Here is a 20,641-nt window from a genome sequence, read left to right as displayed (position 1 = left end):
ATTCTGCATCTGTGGGTTCAACACGTTAAAATAAGCTTAAAAGGGGCTGGAGAGATGGCTCAACAGTAAAGTGCACTGGGTGCTCTTGCAATGGACCAGGCTCAATTCCCAGCACCCACATGGCAGCTAACAGCCAACTGTAACTCCAGTTCCATGGGATCTGATGTCCTCTTCTGACCTCTGCAGCATTTCATGTGTGCACTTACATATATGCTGGCAATACACTCATACATATAAAATAAAAATAATAATAAAATAGTTTTTACATAGCTCATTCACTGCTGTTAGGAACATAAAGTTGTGCAACCACTATGGAAAGCAGTATGGAGAACTCTGAAAAAATTAAAAATGAATCTACCATATGATCTAGTTGTACCACTCCTTGGCATATACCCAAAGGATTTATTCTACTGTGGAGATACCTGTACATCTGTTTGTTGCTGCCCTCTTCGCAATAGCTAAAAAATGGAAACAACTTAAATGTCCTTCAAGTGTTGAATGGATAATGAAAATGTGGTTCATTTACACAATGGAGTTCTACTCAGCAGTAAGGAAAGATGAAATTATGAAATTTGCAGGTAAATGGATAGAACTAGAGAGTGTTATACTAAGTGATGTAACACAGACTCAGAAAAGCAAGCAATGTATGTTCTGCCTGATTTACAGATCTTAGCACCAGGATATATGTGATTATATATCCTGATGTAACATCAAGGGACAGGAACAAGGAAAGGAATATGAAAGGGAAGGGAAAGAAAGAACCTGAGAAAGGGGGATAATGGGAAACATGTTACAAGAAAGAAATAGGGAACATGGGGGTATTCAACTGGGAAGGGAGGAGTGAAGGACACACAAGGAACCACGGGGGTAAAGGATAAAATGGAACTCAAGAGAGGAGGGATAATAGGAGACAAGTATTATCAAGGGGAAAATGGGGACACTTAAGCTGGGGAGGTAGGAGCAAGGTTAGAGGAGAGATAAATAAAGCTTAGGTGTCATTAAAAAAAAATGTCAGGGGTGGTTGGAGAGATGGCTCAGTGGTTAAGTCACTGGCTGCTCTTGCAGAGGACCCGGGTTCGATTCCCAGCACCCACATGACAGCTATGAACCATCCTTAACCCCAGTTCCAGGGGAATCCAGGGCCCTCTTCTGACCTCTGTGGCATCGCACAACACGGGTGCACTCACATACACTCAGGCAATACATTCATATACATAAAATAAAAATAATAAATAAAATACTTTTTTAAAAAGTCAGAGGGAAATGTATTAACAAAAAATGTTAAAAAATACACATACAATATCTGAACATGAGTGCATATACATACCTGAAGGCTATACACCAAGAAACACAGTGTCAGACATGAGAAACCTCCCTTCAAGTTGTTGATCAGGGTAGTCCGAGAGACTCCCAAAATAACAGGCTATGACCAGAGTCTTTAATTACCTCTCCCAAAACTTGAAAGAAAGACCTTAGTGCTGAAGGCAGGACATAGTTCAGACACAGTACTTGGAGTAATGAAGCTGGGACTGACTTGGAAACCTTCTCCCTGAAGACTAGTTCTCAGAGTTTTAGAGGCTACTATGCAAGCAGATAATGGAAAAAATCAATCAATGTTCCAGCCCAGCTGTAAAGTCTAATAATCACAGAGACTGGTATGGCAAACTGTCTTTATTGGTGCAGTAGTAGTACTTTTACCAAGGGGTTAATCAATAGCTAATTGGACTGAAAGGCCTCTCAGTGGGAGGGTACTCATGGGTGGCACTGTAAATGTAACCAAATACATACAGCTGGAGAAGTCATAAAACTCAGAAAAAAGCCTTTCTTTGTTACATCTCTAGAGAAACAAATTTTTTTGTGTGCTAAATATGAATCCTTATATTGACAGACCAGTGTACCGTACACCACTCATTAAAGAAGCTTCTTTTTGCAACAGATGGAGGCTATTACAGAGTTCCACAACTGGTAACACACAGAGAATATCCATCTGAGAGATACCCAGCTCTAAGTGACACATCTACAGTAGAACCGTCACACCTAAGACTCGTGGAACAAGAAGCAATGGGGGTAGAAAGAATTCCAATACATCCCTCAACTCTCAACAGCAAAGCTGCCTCATACAATAGAGTGGGATGCACACAGCAGGTTACAACTCACTAAGGTTTAGAGACTAAGAGACTGTAGAGTCTGTGTCCCTGGATAGGACTCCTATATTAGCCTCACCCACCCACGGCTCAGGGACCATTGCAGAAGGGATGGTGGAAAGATTGTAAGAGCCAGGATTTTAGTGCATGAACATAAGGAAACAGAGGCTTTCACACCTCTGGTAACTTGCTCACGAACTTGCAATAATGACGACAGCATGACAAGACCCATGTCAAATCGATCAGACAAAAACGCAGCATAGAATGGGGGGAAAAGCTAACAGACCCCAATCATAGTCAAGAAACTATTGGCAAATGATTACTGTGGAGTGAGGGAGAGTAGATCTTCTTTGACAGAGTGACTCTAGATAGGCTGACTAGACTCCAGTGGATGAACTTGCACCAAGGGACATCTGGATAAAAATGCTGGACTGGATAAGACTTAACATATATGATAGAATGCCTGAAATCTGGTGAGGAGGCTATAGGAGGCAGGGAAGGGAGAGGGGTCTAAATTTTATTAAGATGTATTATGTGAAATGCACAACAACTCAATAAGGAATTGGAAAAATTAAAATAAAGACGAGCAATAAAAACAGTCTTTAAAATGTATTTGCATTTAATATGTGCAGCCAACAACTACCCATCTACTATTTACATTGGATTAGTTACTATAAATAGTCTTGAGATGATTCAAAGTATACATTAGTAGATATATATATAGATAGATGTAAACATGATGCCATTTATTAAAGGGTCTGTGGATTATGCATCTGCAGGAAGCCCATAAAACAAATCACCAAGAGATAACAAAGGATGACTGCTCATAATATAAAAGAGAGTTAGACACTGAATTTGTATTATGTACCAGGACTTGAGTAAATGTTTCAAAACTAACACCCAGTATTGGCATTACAGACATGCCCTCTTTGGCAAGTACCATACTCTTACAAAATCTGAAGCTGCTTCTTTCAAATCTATTCAGTCATTGAGCAGTATTCCTCAGCTGCTCAGCTGCTGCTCCTGTTAACCAAAGAGAAACATGGAGGAACACCCATCTTCCTTATTTCCATGACTCACTAGGAAGCTGATTGACTTTCTAAAGTTCACTGTGCTAGTGAGTTGTTTCACTGGCTCATGATCTACAGTTGTGTGTTGGGGGTGGGGGGGAATCAACCCCCTTCTCTCTCCATCTCAGCCTCCAGTACCTGTTTCCCTACTATTCCCTTTTGTACCTGCTACATCTTTCAACAGCCACACAAACTATGCTCATTTCTATTATTTACTATAATAATACTTTTTTGACATTTAGCTATACCAATAATGATTATCTGAGAATTTCATCTTAAAGAATAGAGGCTTTAAACCTGTATATCAACTAATTCCTCAGACAGCTACACATAGCCGAGCCTTACTCCTACCTGGTGACATTTTGGCCACCAGTGGTGACCTACTATCCCAACTTCACCTCGTACATTTTCTGTAATCAGTTATTTGATCTCTTTCTCCAATAGCCATTCTTATTCATGTAGATGCAAATAAATACATGGATATTTATAAATGTGAATAAATACAATTTTATGAAGGTGTGCCTTTCTGATTCAACATAAGGAATTTGTGATTAATAAAACATGCCCACATCTCATTATAGTCACTCTTTTGTTTGTATTGCAACCACCTTATTAGTGTTAGGGTACCATACCATTTTGATTGTTAATAATTGAATCAGAATTTCAGAAAAAATTATTTCTGAGCTGCCAGCCATGAGAGCGGCAGGCCATTGTGGCAGTTTTAGCGACTCTGGGCCCAGGACTCTGGATGGAGGCAGCAGGAGATCCTGGCTCTGGGCTGTGCTGCAAACCCGGTGGGCATCTGGACATGAGCCACAGCTTTGTGCAATACATCCGCTGGAACCAGATCACTAGGGATGACTACGACAAGAAGGTGAAGCAGGTGGCCAAGGAGAAGTCGAGGAGGCCCCACATGCCTTCTCCCACGTGGCCCCCGCAAGCCAGATCTGCAGGTGTACCTGCCATGACACCAAGATGTCTCTATCTACCCAGTCAACCCAGACTGTGAGGAGTCGGGGGGGAAAGCAGCAGTAGTGGTACCTCTGAGCTGGAACCTCTGGCTGCCAGCTCTTCTGCTTAGAATATGAGGCAGACAGTGGCGAGGTCACATCAGTTACTGTCTATAAGGATGATGACCTGGGACGGGTGAGTGAAGAGGTATCAGCACACACACCTCTTGATCCACCCATTGGAGAGGCCCTCAAATTACTTAATCCACGAGGAGATTGCAAGGTGCCAAAGCCAACACTGACCAAGTTAAAGGCTTTTATGCAGGATTCACTGCACATGGAAGAATTCTGCCCAGTGAGCTCATTGGTCCTGGGGATGCCATGATGTGATCAGGGAATACCCCCCTCCTCCCCAAGCTGTTACATCCACGAGTGCTGCAAAACATCTGGTCTACCTCCCCACAGCCATTCTTGCTTGTATATTAGTCTATTTGCCTAGCCTAACATTCTGGAACTTTACGAGAACTTTGGCTAACTTGGTGCTCTGGGAGGAGAGACTTGAAGAAGAACAAAGGTTTAAAAAGATTTTGCCCACATGTTGCTGTCTTCCTTGCTGAGGCCATCTGGCCTGCTGCTCCATGAGCCACGTTTGTTATTTTGTGGTTCGTTCTTTCATGTTTCTACTCAATTCCACCCAACATTTCCCTAGACCTTTTCTTGGGTCTCACTCCACTCCCCCGTATCTTTTTACCTTAGATGGACTCCATATCATCCCTACCCCTAAACCTAACTGTTTCTTCACTACTTGGGAATTTGGAAATGGGGGTACTCAAGAATTTGGAAATGGGGATTCTGGGAGTCTGCCTTTCTAATACGTTCTCTGAGTAATTCTGATGCCAATAAAACAGGAGAACTTTGTTTTTGAGGCTTCCTTGGAAGAATGTCTCCTTTTCCTTCTTTGGCTCTTCCAAGTTACTCACATGCCCCACTGCTTCGTACTGTCTATACAGGAGACCTAGCAAGAAGATGCTCAACCACGCTATAATTTTTTGAAGCAAAACCTATTTTGGCTAAGCCTACCAAATTAATCCCTAGCTGTAAACAGACTGCCCTCTGCTCAGACTAGAGGAGAATTTTCAAAACAAACCTGAAACTGACTCTTCAGTGATGGTTCATCAGTCTTTGATTATTAAAGTTAGGAAAGTCAACAATAGCAATAATTGTCTGTTGTAAGGCTCTGGTTGCAAAAGAATGCCACAGAGGAAGTGAAGTGAGCCCTTCTCTGCTCTGTGCTTGTTCCTTTCCTTCCTCCCAAGAATGTGTAACTTTTTCTGAGTGTGGTGGTACATACTTATAATCCCAGCACCAGAGGCCAAGGCAGGATTCCTGCAGGTTAGAGGCCAGCCTAGGCTACAAAGCAAGACATTGTCTCAACAAAATGAATAAATAAATGTTACTTAAGCCCTTTGGATAAAAATCCCCAGGAATAGCATTTTTCCAACAGGGAACATATTTTCTAACATAAAGTTAGGCCAAAATCTGAAGTCCACAAGATCCTGTGCACAGGAATTTCAAGGTGCTTAAGTTTTCCAGGAAATGAACCTAACCTCCAGCAACTTGGAATGTGGGTTTTAAGAGAGCCAATGAACACTGAGACTGCCTAAAATTAAAGCCCCCTGGCCCAGGGATTTCTCTGCATGTGGATCTCAAGACCAGTCAGTCTGGCTATTTCATTTCAGCAGTTTTTCTCTTCAAGGACATTTAACCCCTCCCCAGTAATGGGGCAATGTGGGAGATAGGCTTGAGCCTAGAGTAGAAGCCCTTATGACCGCCTTACAGCAGCCTGAGGCAACGGCCTGGCTGCTGGAGCCACAAGGAACATCTTGTAACAAACGCTCCAACAGGCAAATCATGAGACTGATACCTAGAGCTCACCACTTCCCACTCTCTACCCTCTAAATTCCAAAACTGTCACTTCCAGATAAATGGTTGAGTAACAACTACCTGGGTCACACGACTTCCAGGAAACGGAAACCTCAATTAACAAAAACCTACTATGCTAATAAGGCATCTGGCCTGCTATACTGTGATAAGACGCTAAACCTGTTATGCTAATAAGGTATCCTACTCACTGTGCTATGATTGGACCACTACCCCTATATAAGCTTGTGCCTTTCTGCAATAAACCAGATCTGTGTCACTGAACCTGATCTCCTGTGCCTGAATGCGGCTCTGCTGACACAGCCTCCTCACCAGCCCTGGGGTCCAGGACTAGACAGAAGTGGTGGCGGTCAGACACAACTCCGGGCAAGTGGAGAGCCGAGTGGGAGAGCGACCACAGGGCAAGGCAACCACTTTATGCCATTAAAACAGACACAGTGAGACAGCTTGCCATGCCAGAGGAATGCTGGGGCAGCAAGTGAGATAAGTTAAAAGGGCCTGGTTGTGAAGGTGGCTGGGAACAAAAATGCACCAGACCCTCAAAGCTGGCCCAGGGTTAAGTGCCTTAAGCTGGTCAGTCCTGAGCCCAGTTCTGCCATCAAAGAAGGCCTTTACCGTGCACTTGTGCAAGTACGCTGTAAGTGCCTTTGGACTTATAGTTACCTATCCTTCAAAGGCTCCAGGATCAAGTAGGTTCTCTACCCAACTCCACCCTCTTCTTTTGGCAGGTCATTTTAGTCTGTTTCAGTCAGTTGTATGACTTGGAACATAGGACTCACTGGAACTGTTTGGCTACTTTTGGGGTCTGTGTTCTTAGAGCTGGGCTTCCTATTCCTGGTACTATTACAGAACTTAGAAAAAAGACCCAAAGAGGAATCTGAGGATCCAGCACCTAAAATTTCACCTCTACTCCCACTTCTTGAGAAAAGAAGTAAAACTAAGTGTCCAGTGTGCTTTTTACAACGTTTTATGTGTTATGTGATCCTCACAAAGATACTTTCAGAGAGGAGATTGATTGAAACTCCTTACTTTCTAGAAGCACTTTGCTTATCAAATGTGTATGAAATATTTCTATCCAAGAAAGCACTCTTGATTCTTAGCTAACTTGGTCAATATGACTAAGTTCCCCTTGTACTTAAGTGAGAACTGGTCCTTCTGAACCAACCTGTTGGAACTGATGCTGCTGTTTCTCTGGGCATCCCTGAAATGCCTCACAGAGGGCCACCCTCAGTCTTAAAGTTTAACCTCATTGTTCTGCCACCCTTTTCTAGGGCCCAAGATAGTACTGTGCAGTTTATTCGGGAGACCTGCCCTCCAGACATCTACCTGCTTCAGAACTTGGTGTTTTACCAAAAATAGCATGACTCCAGCATTTCAGTCAGTAGTGAGATTTCAGAACTGCCTTGTGCTGTGGTGTGGAGGAAACAGGGTTGGACTAGGTGCAGCTTCCTTCCATAAGTGGGACTTCAGCGGATCTGCTTCACAAACAGGACTCATTTGACTAGATGTGTTCTTGACTGTCTTGGGGTTGGGGGTGAGCCAGGCATGATGGTACATACCTGTAATCCAAACATTTGGGAAGCTGAGGCCAGAGGATTGCCATGAGTTTGAGACCAGCCTGAGCTACATAGACCTTTTATCAAATAAAAATTTCATTCCTATTCTCTATGGAATGTTCTTCCCTCCATTTTTAACTGAGATTAATACTGGGTTGTACAGTTTTGTGATTTCTGGGCTACAATATATGAAATTAGGGATAGAAGGGAACTGGTTTGCAAGAGCCTTGGGTTGTGCAAGAGTAAATACTACAGCTGGAGTAGTTGCACTGCAACCATGGAAGTCTTTGCAGAGTGTAATACAAGAAGGAAAAAGAAAAGAATGTAGAGCCAGTAGGGTTTATAATATCTGCAGCCTAGGCAGTCTAGTGTGAATGTGGAAAAGCACCTGTGGAAGAAACATTCTATCTCTCTGCTCATCTGGGGTGCACTGCCAACTAGAGATTAGCCCATGTAGATGGGGTAAGCTCTTGGGGGCGGCGAGTATCCAAAGTGTTGTGCGTTGGGCAGGTTCCATGAATGTCAAGGTGGTGCTTCCCCAGTGGCTCAGGTTTAAATAAGACCTTTACTTGTATGAAGAAGAATAAGAATAGATTACTCTTCTAGCTCTGAAGAGCCTTTTGGGAGAATCACCATAGAATATTGACAGTTTTTGAAACATTAACTCATTTGAATTCCTCATTTGTCCCTGAAGAATCACATGGCCAAGAAGCCCTAGATGTCCAATCCAAATTTCTCTGGGAGTTGAAGTGATATTAAAGTCAAAATCTTCCTAGTAGATGGCTCTTCTATGTTCCCAGAGCCAACAGAACAAAGAGCATATGTGTATACTGGGAGTGGTAGTAAATGCATTTAGGAGGCTAAGGCAGGAGGATCACTGCACATTCAAGGCCAACCTGGGCTACACAGCAACATGGCGCTATGTAAAAGAGCCATACATTCTTTTTTCTTCTTACCAGTGTTTCTCTTGAGTAAATGAATAAAATTATGCAAATTTTCTGAAAATCATGGAAGTCACTTTTTGAATACAGTACTTTTTTAAAACGAATAAACTATTTTTACAGAAAAAAGTTATTTCCTTTTTGTCAAAATCAAACTTTCAATATTCAGTTTATCAATATTTTATCCCTAATTGCTAGATGGCTTTGGTTTTCAACTTGACACACCTGGGTAGAGGGAGCCTCCATGGATGAATTTCAGTTTCATGTCCTGTGGCCATGTCTGTGGGGCATCTTCTTGATTACTGAGTCATGTGGGAGGACCCAGCCCACTGTAGTGCTGCAGGTGGGCCTATATTGTATAAGAAAGCAGAATGAGCAAGGACCAGGAAAGCAAGCCTGTAACCATGGTCTGTGATTCAGCTCTTGCCTCCAGGTTCCTGCCCTGAGTTTCTACCTTGGGCTCCCTCAGTGATGAACTGTAACTGGGGAGATGTAAGCCAAATAAACCCTTTCCTCCATGAGTTGGTATTGGTCAGAATATTTTGTCACAGTAATGGAGAAACAAATTAAAACAGAAATTGTTACAAGAAGTGGGGCATTGCTGTGACAGACCTGACCTTGGTGTTTTGAGGAGGATTGTGGATGATCTTTGGGTTGGAAAAGCCATTGTGTACTTAGATGCTTAGAGTTTCTTCCTGTGGAGCTTGTAACAGTTATGGTGAAAAAGTTGTAGGATGATAGAGGACTGGCTTATGAAGCTTCAGAGAGAAGCAGAGAATATCAGGGCTGTTTGAGTGATATCTTGAATTGAGAATATGTGGGTTCTGATCAGCTGGGGCTGAAGATTCAGGTGTGATTAAGAAGACACCAGAACCACTGAAGTGAAACCTTTTTTTTTTTAGTGGAACAATTTAGCTGGGGCTGAAAAATCAGCGGCAAGTAACAAGAGACCAGCATCACTGTGGCAAAAATCTTCTCAGAAGTATTTGCTTAGGGTCATCGCAGAAGCTATGGTCCAGAGGGGGCCTGAGCCTCCGTCTCAAGCTGGAAGCAGGATTTGGTAATGTGTAAGAGTCTCCTGCATGGTTCTGGTGTTGAAAGTGTAAAGGGGTCACAGAGAGCAGCTGAGCAGCTGAGGCTTGGAACCCTGAGAGGCCAGGAAAGGCCATTGGTGAAAGTGAAGCCTCAGTTGCAGTGAAAACCCCAGGATTGAAGGGGTCATGGAGAGAATCTGAAGCTTTGCACTCTGAGAGGCCAGAAGAGGCCTCAGTTTCAGCCTCAGTTTCAGTAGTGACCCCAGCTTTTTGGAGATGCCAGGACCATGGGAAGACCACCAAAGGCAAAATCATGTGTGGGATGGAGCCAGCCCAGGTCTGAGAGATGAGCTCTATGTGTTGTGGACAGCACAATCAGAGAAGTGGAGCTGCCAAAACCCTTTGGAGCCCAGAAGATAGTGAATGAATCCCAGATGTCCAGCCTTGAGCTACGTTGCTGGACTGAGATTTTGCTTAGGTGTGCCCAATTCTTCCATTTTGAAATAAGACAGTACTTGTTTTGGATTTTAAAGAGACTATGGACTTTTAAGTGTTTGAATTTCTTAGGACTGTGGGACTTTTAAGATTGTACTGTCTTATGTTGTGATTTGTTAACATCATATCTTGGGGACAACAGATGGAAAGATTGTGGTTTAATAGTGATGTGTGTCAAGTTGACAAGGAGGTCAATTGTGGTTGAAAAGATTTAGTTGTCAACTTGACATATGTGGGTAGAGGGCGCCTCAAGTGGTGAATTGTTTTCATTGGACTGGCCTTTGGCCATGTCTGTTGGGCATCTTTTTTATTATTGAGTGATGTGGGTGGTGCCACCCCTGGGAAGCTAGGCCTGTGTTGTATAAGAAAGCAGGTTGAGCAGAGGCCAGAGGAGCAAGCCAGTAAGCAGTGTTCTTCCATGGCTTGTGCTCCAGCTCCTGCCTCCAGGTTCCAGTGCCGAGTTCCTACCTTAGGCTTCCTCGGTGATGAACTGTGACCTGGGAGATGTAAGCCAAATAAACCCTTTCCTCCCCAATTTGTATTGGTCAGAGTGTTTTGTCACAACATTGGAGAAACAAACTAGAATACCTAATATGTTTATAAATGTGTTTGGAGTGAAGAAAGGAATTTTTTTCTCATCTTTAAATAGAATTCTTGAACAATGAACCAATACTGTATTCTGAATGGATTGGTGGATCATTCTACAGTATGTGGTTCATTTGGTGACAGTGTAGTATTATTTGTTTGCTTTTTATCCAAATTTAAAAAATAAAGTTAGATCTTTGATAATTCTGTCCTCCACTTCCCTTTTATCTCCCTCTCACTATATCCACGGTATTCCTCCCTACCAGGTAAGGAAAGGAACTTCTGGTTTTTTTCTTTTGTGTGTGTGTGCGTGTGTGTGTGTGTGTGTGTGTGTGTGTGTGTGTGTGTGTGTTATTTATTTCATTTACCAGGGTCACCTGTGTGACCATTGGATTGGACCTATGTATTGGAGCCTGGTGGGAAAAACATTCTTTTTGGGGGGACGGGGGTTGGGTTTGGGTTTGTTTGCTTTATTTGGAGACAGCTTTAAAGTCATAAGTTTCTTATTCTTTAGTCATATGCTTTCCTTTTCCCAATGATATTTTTAGATGATTCTAGTCTTTTTGATCTCACTGAGTTTTTTGTTTTTCTCTCCACTATATTACATACTGTCATTCTAAGCCAAATGTTTCATTGACAACCCTCTCCAAAGAACTGAACATTTTAACTTTTATTATAGGATTAAATTTTATTTAACTCATAAAGGAAATGATGTAGTTCATTACGCATCCCCCAACCCATTATTTGTTTCTTATCTCACTCTAACTTTTGTTAAAAAATCATAGTTAATAAAGATTATGATTAAATCAGGAGGTATGACAGTGTTGGCTGTTACTGAGTGATTCTCAGGTATCATCTCTTTGATGCTGGTCGCTTAGGCAGCAGTGTGTAAATCATAGGATTAAAGGTAGGATGATACTTACCTGGAGGGGAAGATACCATAAATCAAAAGAACCTGGATGAATATTCTAAATATTGATATATTAGTAGTGACCAGCTCATTCCCATTACCAAGTAGTGAACTGAGTACAAAGAAACATTTATAAATTATTTTCCCAATTTGCTTCAATATGTTGCTTTCTACACAAACATATTCAGTTCCAGTGTGAAACCTAGTTCTTTCAAGGTGTTTCAATATGTGCGTGCATATTTACTACCTTTGCTTTGATCAATCTTCTAAGCTAAAATGAAGTAGATTGAGTGGTAAGCATAACTAGGAACAGTTCAGACAATTGGAAACAAACTATCCTGAAGATCATATAGACAATATTTTATAGAAAGTTTTTATAAAAAGTTTGTGATGTTGGAACTGGAGAAAAAACTCAGTGGTTAAGAGTACTGGCTGTTCTTGCAAGAGGACCCACATTACAGCTAACAACCATTTTTAACTCCAATTCCAGGGAATACGACGCCCTCTTCTGACCTCCATGGGCATTGTATGACACGGGTGCATTTACATACATGCAGGCAATACACTCATACACATAAGTAAAATAAAAATAATAAAGAAAATATATTTTAAAAGTTTGCAATGTTGCTTGCAATTTCAAGTAGGATATATAAAAGACTCAAGCACAATTGAACTGTAGCTTATTAAAGTTACAGTGTCATCATTTCATTGTATTTTGTCTTTCACTCATCAAAGCAATCTTCACACAGTTAAAAAGGTCACATACTGATCTTTTCAAATAAAGTAAATCTAGGAAATACAAAAAGTGGTGGTTTAGTTTCATAACAAGGATCTGCCCCTGGCATGAACTGGATGCTATTACCTCCACCTCTACCTCATCACCCCACTGGAGCTGTATACTCCCCAGGTAACGACCCAGGTGAAATCTTATGACATATTTTAAAGATTTGCCTTTAAATTTTGTTATTGCTTAGCTAGCTACATATTTTTAAAATAATTTCATAGTTTTAGCTCAATAAAAACTGTTTTGGAAAATGTTAACATTCAATGGAACTCCCCTTCTGAATTTTGTTAGTAATGGTCAATTCCAGTTAAGTAATTTTGTTTTGAGACCAGATTATACAACCTAAATACAAAGTTAGTAATGTACAACATATTGCTTTGAATTTTACACCAATAGTCTAATATTCATAGTCACCTTGCAAAATGTGTTATTGATTCCTCGTTATGAGGAAAGACAGAGAAACTTAGAGCAGTTATGGAGCAGGCTCCAAGACTATGCCAACCATGCCAGGACTAACTGAGCATTTGATTTCAGTTATTCTGACCTCAAACATGTAAGTCCAGGTTCAGTGAAAATGGAGTTTCTGATTTCTTCTATGCTACACTTTTTTTTTAAAAAAAAAAATTCTGAGTCAATCGGTCACAGCCAATGTAATGGTGTCTCCTATGTGTTGTCATCTATATGGACTTCCCTCTTCTAAAACACGTTAGAGAATAAATTCTTTTGACTTCTTTTATTGTTCCCCATAACTTCAAAACTTCTACTTAATGGGAATGACTAAGTCTGCAAGTAAAATCCATTTTCCTTAGTATATATGAAGTGAATTATATAGCATTGAATGGTTATAGATGAATAGCAGTCAGCACTAACTCTAAATCTAAAATCTTTCTTTTAATCACCAGATCAGCCAAATTAGAATTAACTCCAGGACACTGTTATTCCTTCTAGTTTAAGAACACACTTCCTGACTAGAAAAGTAAGTAAAATATTACTGTAAAAGTAGGTGGAGTTCAGGTGCTGCTTCCTGAGGATGAGATGTAGCTGACTAATTTACAGCTTGCTAGGAAGATGTGCTGCTGTTTCAATTTTTAGGCATATCCATAGGTAGGTGACTATTTTGAATGCAGGTTCTATTTTAGATCCTTTTCAAATGCTTATCAGAAGAGAGTCAGCAATGAAACACCCTGTGTCTGTTAGGAGGAACTTTCAACCTGCTGACACTTGCTGTTGGTTGAGAATCACCACATAGCTTTCAGTTATGGTTTCAAACTGTGGATATCTCAGCAAGATGCCAGCAATTTTTATTCCTGGAAAATGTACTATATATGTTAATGTTTTCAGCCTGCTACTGACATATAGATTTGAAATTCATCGTTTGCAAACCAACATAAGTATTAGTTTTTGTAACTTTCAATACAAATAATTTTAAAACATAAATCTCATCATGCCCAAAAAGTAATTGACTCTTAGTCGACGAATTCTTCCAGCAGTTGGCCTCAGAGAGAACAGGAAAATGTCTAACCCATAATCAGGCCCTGAAACTTGCCAACTGTTCTGTCTCTTTGATCACTCCAAAGAGAAATAGATTCTTGTCTGTTTAAAAGAGAACCAGATACAGTGTACTTTGGTTACAAGTCAGTCACTGGTATCAAATTTCCAAAGAAATGAAAGGGGAAAAGCTGTTGGAAATTTAGGAAAGAGTACTTGACAAGAGAGGGAGAAAAAATATTTACAGATGAATATTTTCAAACAAGGATGCAATGTATTTGTGACGCAAAGTATGAGTTGCCTCTCAGATACTGTATATGTAATGTTTTCTCCTGCCAAGAGGGAAGAATTTAGCCACAACTGTTTAAGGAAAAATTTTAGTGCTTATGAAAAAAGTGTGCTAAGAAGTAAGTAGGCAGAATAGTCTATGTATGCTTGACTTCACAGATATTCAAGTGAAAATTTTGTATGGACCAGCACCAAAAGATGCTTAAAGTCACCTGACTTTAGTACACAGCCACTGTAAAACACCTCTTCAGCCTGAAACTTACATCCTGGATAAATCTTCATGGGAAAACCTTCAACTTGACCAATTTCAACCTTTTGACTTTGGTATCCTACAAGTAGAATGGAGTTAGTTGTTCACTGGACTTTTAATGACTTTTTAAAGTAATTCATTTTTTTTCATAGACCTGACAACATACAATTTGAAGGAAATTGTGAAAAGACAGGGAAACATTAAGTATGTAGCAGTTAGCTTCTAGATGGCTTTTGCTTTCCTATATGCCCATGTGCAGGCTATTTACCCCTTAGGCTTTATACTTAGGCTACATACTTAATGTTTCCCTGTCTTTCATCCTGTTTCCTCCATGCTTCTATAACCTTCCTCTGAATGGGCATGTTTACAAGCTGTTGGATCGGATGTGCATTTGAGGCAAGGCTCTATTGAACTTGGAAGGAGAAAAATCTGTAATATTACTGACAAAGGATATAGTTGATTAACCCAGCTGTTTGGTTTATTCTGGGGTAAGGTTTGGGGAGAGCTTTTCATTCTCTCTTTTTTTCTTCTTTTACTCATAGAAGGAAGAGTTTATTTGGGTTTAACAGTTCCAGAGGGAAAAGAGCCCATCAAGGAGGAGAGGCGTGATGGCAGAGGCACCAAAGCAGAAAGCTGAGTGCTCACATCTTCAAGCACACACAGAATACAGAGAGAAACTATGAGGCAAGGCTATAAATTCTCAAAGTCTGCCCCTAGTGATGTACTTCCTCCAACTAGGCCATACCTCTTAAGGTTCCAGGACTTTCCAAACAGCACCACCAACTGACCAAGTGTTCAGATATTTGGAGCTTATGAGGCACATTCTCATTCAAACCACCACACCCACATCGATCCGAGTTTTGCTGTGTATTCCAGGTGAACCTTTTGCAGAACTCTGGAGTTTCTGTAGCTCTCCTCTCTCTGGTACATCCTTCAGTGATCTGATTATAGGTCTATTACTCCTTCCTGTGCCATGGCCTGAAGATTCCTTCAAGTAAACAAGAAAGGCAGCCCATGTTTCCTGTCTGATGAGGATCATGCTATTTATTCTACACTATGAACTGTCTTGAAAACAAATGTTTCATATACTGTGTCTACTCATTTATGTGCTTCAGTTAGGAGTGTCATTCTGGTCCCTGTTGCACCGTCTTGGCCAGACAGAAGCAGAAGTGTCTAACCTAGTTTTTAAAATGAATTGACCTTGATGTAAACTCTGCAGTGGTTTGATTGAGAAGGTCAAGGTGTGAGTTTTTCTCTGTGTGTGGTGGTAGAGATTAAACTCAGTGCCTCACTCATGCTTCTACAGCATTGTACTATATTGTACTTGATCCTCAACCCATGATTCTTGATCAAACTTTTTGTGGGGATTGGAGAGAAGGGGTGATTTTGAAGAAAATAAATTAAAGTTCTAATTAGAGGAAACAGTTGCAATGACTCTGGGGAGCTGTAAGTTACCACTTTTCTACATTGGAAAAATAATTGATCATATTCTTTCATTATGTTAGTAAGTCCCACTCAACAAGGTTTGGCAAATTTTGGATAAGTTATGACCTACTAGTATTACTAAACAAGGATTACAAATTTGAGGGCAATCCTGTAAAAGCACATTTTCTAATACGTTCCTGATAACAACTACTGCTTATCCAATTACCCAAACACTTTTCAGTTAAAGTAAATATTATATAACAATCTCACAATCTAGGACCAAGGACTAAATCAGAAGTCAACTGGGCAATGCTTCCAATACATACATACTATATGAACTAAGGTCTTTGGAATATTTCAGCAGGCAGCTAGACTTGCCTAGGTAGTTGAAGGTATTTGTATTTGGTTTTGTATATGGACTAAGGTCTTTGGAACATTTCAGCAGACAGCTAGACTTGCCTAGGTAGTTGAAGGTATCTGTATTTGGTTTTGTTTGAGAAGGCGGGAAAACTATGCCCAGCTGGGATATTTGAGTATCTTTCTTTGATCTCCCCATAATAGCAATCTCAGGGGGGCACATTTCTTACACTGTTGCTCAGGGTTTGCAAAGAGCCCATTTCAAGTGAGAAGCTGGAAGTTTTCTGTTTTTTTTTCTTTTTTTAAAAAAATTATTTGTTTATATTATGTGTATAAATAGATTGCCTGCATGTAGGTAGGTGCACCCATGTCATGCAATGCCTGTGGAGGTTGGAAGAGAGGATTGGATTCCCTTGGAATTGGAGTTATGGATGGTTGTTAGCCATGTGGGTGCTGGGAATCGAACCCAGGTACTCTGAAAGAGCAGCCAGCGCTAATATCCACTGAGCCATCTCTCCAACCCCAAGTTTCCCATTTCTTAAGGACTGAATCCCACAACTGATACACTAGACTTTCCGCCATATTAATTGTCAACACAGATTCAAATGGAAAAAAGACATAGATTCCCATGGTTAATGACTGGTAGCTAAAAATTTAACACTCATTTTTATTTTTAAATGATCATGGCTACTAAAGTAAGAGAAATGGTAGTTTATTCTTATCAATGTGATATGCAGATGTAAGTTATGAAGTCTACTATTCTACATACATCCTGGAACTCACTATCTAGACCAGGCAGAGATCCACCTGCCTCTGCCTCCTGAGTGCTGGGATTAAAGGCGTGTGCCACCATGCCCGGCTTTTTTTCTTATTTTTAATTGTACTTATTTCAAGAATAATCAAGTACAGTAAGTGGAATACTTTGGATCTTGAGATGATAAAACTGACTCTAAAAGGAAATTTAGTCAGGAGTGGAAATCAAAAGGAAATTAAATATTAACTGGGTATTGGATAGTGCTTGAGAATAGAATAATGTTTTCTACATGCTAATGTCATTTCTGTTGTTTTGCAACAAGATCCCCCTGTAGCCCCACCTGACCTGGAACTCACTATGTAGACCAGGCTGGCATCAGTCTCACAGAGATCAGTCTGCTTCTGCCTCCCAAGTGCTGGGATTAAAGGTGTGCACCACCACACTCAGCTTGCTGCTATTTTTAAAACCTTTCTAAATTGTGTAGGGAATAAATTAACTTCTTTTTGATATTTTCTTTAAAATATTCCTCCCCAAAGGTGGGTACATAGATGAAATAAGTAGGGTAAGATTTTGATGGCTCTTGATTCTGGTAACGATCTACAAGTATTCATTGCAGCCTCCGTTCTTTGTAATATTTATACACTGCCGAATAAGGATCACAAAGAGATGTTCCATTGTTTATTGCTGTGTACATTTCATAATTACCATCTATTTGTTGCTTAATGGATAAATGTTTTAAAGCCATGGTGCATTTCTTGTGGCAAAACCTTGGTTACATCATTCGTTGTTTGTTTGTTCACCCTTTGCCTCAAGGTAACTCCTGGCTCTTGTATACCAGCAGATATCCCTGAATCTGTTCTCAGAATCATATTTGTATTCTTTTCATTGTCAACACAAATTTTTCTCAAATTTTTGTTATTTCTTCTATCACAAGTACTTCTATGTTTGTACGTGTATGCATGCAAGTGTCTAAGCAATGTGTGCTTGTGCATGTGTATGCAAAAGCGAGAGGACTGCAGGTGTCATAATATATCACTCTCTGCCTTATTCCCTAAAGACAGGCCTCTCACTGAGCTCAGAGCTCATAATATTTCTCAGTTAGACTGGCAGTCAAGCCCCAACAATCCTACTGTCTCCAACCCTCCCCATCCTCAACACTGAGATTGCAGATTTGTGCCCATGCCCAGCTTTTTATGTAGGTACAGAGCATCTGAATCCATGTCCTCATGCTTGTACAGTAAACATTTTACCCACTGAACAATCTCTCCCTAGCCCACAAGTAGTAGTTGAATGTATCAAGCATGTTAGGAACTAAATTTTTGAACCTCAACAACAAAATAAACTTAATCAGTGGTGCTTGCAGGTGGAGCTGAAAAGAAAAATAAATAAATAAATAAAACCAACTCAATGGTAAATCTACATTGTCCTCAAATAGGCTCTGTGCTTTTTAGGAAAGATCATTTTATTTTGAGATTCACTGAGAAACTGAACTGTATCAAGCATGTTAGGAACTAAATTTTTGAACCTCAACAACAAAATAAACTTAATCAGTGGTGCTTGCAGGTGGAGCTGAAAAGAAAAATAAATAAATAAATAAAACCAACTCAATGGTAAATCTACATTGTCCTCAAATAGGCTCTGTGCTTTTTAGGAAAGATCATTTTATTTTGAGATTCACTGAGAAACTGAACTTACCTATGAAATTGTTTAGATATGGCAGGGGAAGTGATAATTAGTTTAAATTTTATAAATGAGTCAAATGGAATATTGGGTTTAAGAAATGAGAACAGTGTGTTCAAAGAAGTTTATAAACAAGTGAGGAAATGGTTTTCTGTAGCTATGGACAATTTGGTTTAGTAATCTTTTATTGGAAGGCTTACCTGATTTAAGGAGATCTGGTCATCAGTGTGTTAATTATCTACTACTGCCTCACAACAAATTACTTCCAAACAAAATGGTTTTCAAAAAATATTTATTATGTCATGGTATTTGTAGGTTAAGAATTTGTTCAAAGCTTCGTTAGGTGCCCTTGGATCAAATCTTACCAGCAGGCTGTCATGAAGATAATGGTCACAACTCAAAATTCAGTACAGACTCAAAGATCTGCTTCCAGGATCACCACAAAGCTTTAATTACCTTTGCCAACAGATAATTGAATTGAGAGATGGCTTCTTCTTTGCTGTGGGTACATCCCCATCAGTTGGCTGACAATGTGGCAGGCAGCTTGCTTCTCCAGGAATGAGTGAAGAGAGAGCAATGAGGAGAAACACTGCAGAATGAAGGTGTACATTTTTAAAAATTTGTTTATTTTTACACCCACTTCCCAGATGGCACCCTCCCATAGCCTCCTTCCCCCCACTAGTGCCCTTATACTCTGATATCCTTGCTAATGTCTGCTGTGTTGTTGGCACCCCCAGCCATTCCCCACTACTTGCCCTTCTGGTGAATCTAGTTAGCCTATCTAGAGGTCTTTGTTTTAGGTCCTATTATGGTGGTGGGTCACCTGTCCTCTTGATTAAGGATGCTGAGGAGACCCCACCAGATGGACTTGAACCAGTATCCAGTCTATAAAGAGGAGGATCAACACAAAGGAAACATTGTCTCCATGCTTCCAAGCGAAGCCAGCCATGGTCGAGCAGGACCTTTGACTTATCTTCACATAGATGGAACTGGTAAAAGAATGGAGCCAGGGGCTCCTCCCAAGCCCATGTGACCCCTGAGGAACAGATCCTCAGACAACCTTAAGGGTAAAAATAAATCGGTTTATCTGGACCAACTGTATGGCCTTAAACACCCAAAAAGAAAGTATAACCGAAGATTAAAGGGGCCAATATAATTTCATAAGAGTCCATATGCATAGTTAAAGGCCACATAACAAGCAACAATGCCAGACAGAAGGTGCACATTTTAAAAACTCAATAGTGGAAGTGTCCTGCATAACTTCTGCAGTGTTCTTCCTATATATATGTGACTATATAAATTCTAATGTAACACCAGGAGCCAGGTAACAACAAGGATACATGGAGGTAAAGAAAGGGAAGCGACCTGAAAGGGGGATAGTAGGGAACAGATGTTACCTGAGGGAGATGGAAAAAGAAGGGGTAATCCACAGGAAGGAGAGGAGGGAGGGATGTGAAAGGGATCATGGTGTGGGAGAGGGAGGGAAGTCAGGAGAGGAATGATGGCAGGAGTTGGGAGGTATTGGGGGAGGGTGGGGATAATGGGAGCACTGTGACTAGAGAGGGAGGGAAGAGGGAAGCGGGATGGGAGAAAAAAGAATGGAGATGAGTGAATCTCAGGGACTAGGAAACCTAGTGGGAAAAGTGATGCTCCAGAAACCCTTTGAGAAATGCACATAGAGTGTCTGAACATTAATGCATTTGTATACCTGGGAGCTGCTTGGCAGGGAATGCAGTGCCAGATAGAAGAGACCTCCCTTAGGGTGACAAGCATGCCATACAGCACTCATCAAAGAAGCTTCTTTTTGTAACAGATGGAGACTGCTGCAGAGTTGCACATCTGGTCAGGCACAGAGAACATATGCCTGGGAGATGCCCAGTACTAAATAACACCTCTGCAGTCTAATCTCTACAACTTAGGCTCATGGAACATAGTGGCATAAGGGGTAGAGAGCAGGCTAATGTACCCCTCAACTCTCACCAGTCAGGA

At 40.7% G+C, this 20,641-nt stretch overlaps 1 pseudogene; it reads left to right on the top strand.

Annotated features, from left to right (window-relative positions):
* Positions 1-3,962: 3,962 nt before the first annotated feature.
* Positions 3,963-4,466, top strand: LOC103749704 (annotated as a pseudogene).
* The last annotated feature ends 16,175 nt before the right edge of the window (positions 4,467-20,641 follow it).

This window comes from Nannospalax galili, unplaced genomic scaffold (assembly GCF_000622305.1).
Source record: "Nannospalax galili isolate Female #2095 unplaced genomic scaffold, S.galili_v1.0 scaffold266, whole genome shotgun sequence".
Taxonomy (NCBI): domain Eukaryota; kingdom Metazoa; phylum Chordata; class Mammalia; order Rodentia; family Spalacidae; genus Nannospalax; species Nannospalax galili.
This window is presented reverse-complemented; position numbering and strand designations above follow the sequence as displayed.